The sequence below is a fragment of the Prionailurus viverrinus genome, chromosome B4 (genome assembly GCF_022837055.1).
Source record: "Prionailurus viverrinus isolate Anna chromosome B4, UM_Priviv_1.0, whole genome shotgun sequence".
NCBI classification, from domain to species: Eukaryota; Metazoa; Chordata; class Mammalia; order Carnivora; family Felidae; genus Prionailurus; species Prionailurus viverrinus.
Genome location: NC_062567.1, coordinates 126,929,908 through 126,931,083, shown reverse-complemented (window position 1 = coordinate 126,931,083; position 1,176 = coordinate 126,929,908).

Sequence of the window (1,176 nt, the reverse complement as noted above, 5' to 3'; positions counted from 1 at the left end):
CAGGAAGTAAGTAGACAGAGGAAGCCATGAGACCCTTAGCTCGGAAACAAGGTATCTTAGCTGGGGTCTGGAAACAAGGTATCTTAGCTGGGGTCGGGAAACAAGGTATCTTAGCTGGGGCCCCTGGACTTCCCTGTGGCTGTCTTGCCTAGATTTCAGTTGCTATAAAGCCCCGCTCTCAGGAATTAACAGGATAAGAAACAGGTGCGGTGCCCTGTAGTCGCTCCTACTCAGGCAGTTCTCGTCCGATTTGGGTTCTGGTTCCTTCCACAGGGAGCCTCACACACAGCCTCCGAGGAGGAGAGGGGCAGAGGGAGAGCCAGAGGAGGAGACACTCCTTCCTACCCTTGCCCTGGAAGGGGCACCTCATTTCTGCTTATACTCCCTTGGCGACAAGAAGGCACATGGTCCCACCTAGGTGGGAGCTGGGCTATGAACCCAGGAACTGACAGCCTGACTGTCTGACCAACCTCTGACACAGACCCCAGTCTGTGTTTTCCACAGACAGGTGTCATGCAGTAGGAGAGGTGTGCATAGGCACAGTGGGGGCACATGGGAGATAAGCTTAGTTCTGTCTGGGCAGGTCTGGGAGGGCTTCCCAGAGGAGGTGCTATTGAAGCTAGTCTGCAGAAAAAGAAGGAGATGAAGACAAGAGGACTAAGTACCATGATTGATGTGCTGTAGCCTTCCTTGCCTTCAGATGATGCCCTTCCTGTATCTCTCCCAACCTGTATTTGCCAAGGGAGAGGATGGAGTATGCAGCAGTGACCTGGAGATGGACAGGGAAGGCCCAGTAAGGGGGAGTTGACAGTGTGCATGGGGAGGCATGGAGATAAACTTCTTTCTCCTGATGGTGCTGAGGCTGGCCTGGAGGCAAGGGCAGAGGAGGCTGACTTGGCTTGATGGGCTTCAGTCTCTGCCCACTGCTTTTCAGGAAGGTCCCATGGAAGGGGAGTGCTTCCTGCAGACAGACCGGGAGGCAGATGTGAGCTGGTAGGCCAGACAGTCTCAAGCCGGGCTCCACAGTGGCCCAGCCTCCTAGCCTCCTGGCTCAGTGTGGTCTGAGTGGCTTCCACTTCCCCAGACCTGGAAGTCCTCTTATCTCCAGATAATACCAGTGCATCAGGGATTTAGAAGAGAAACATGCTCCTTCTCGGCCAAGACTCAGATGCCCCA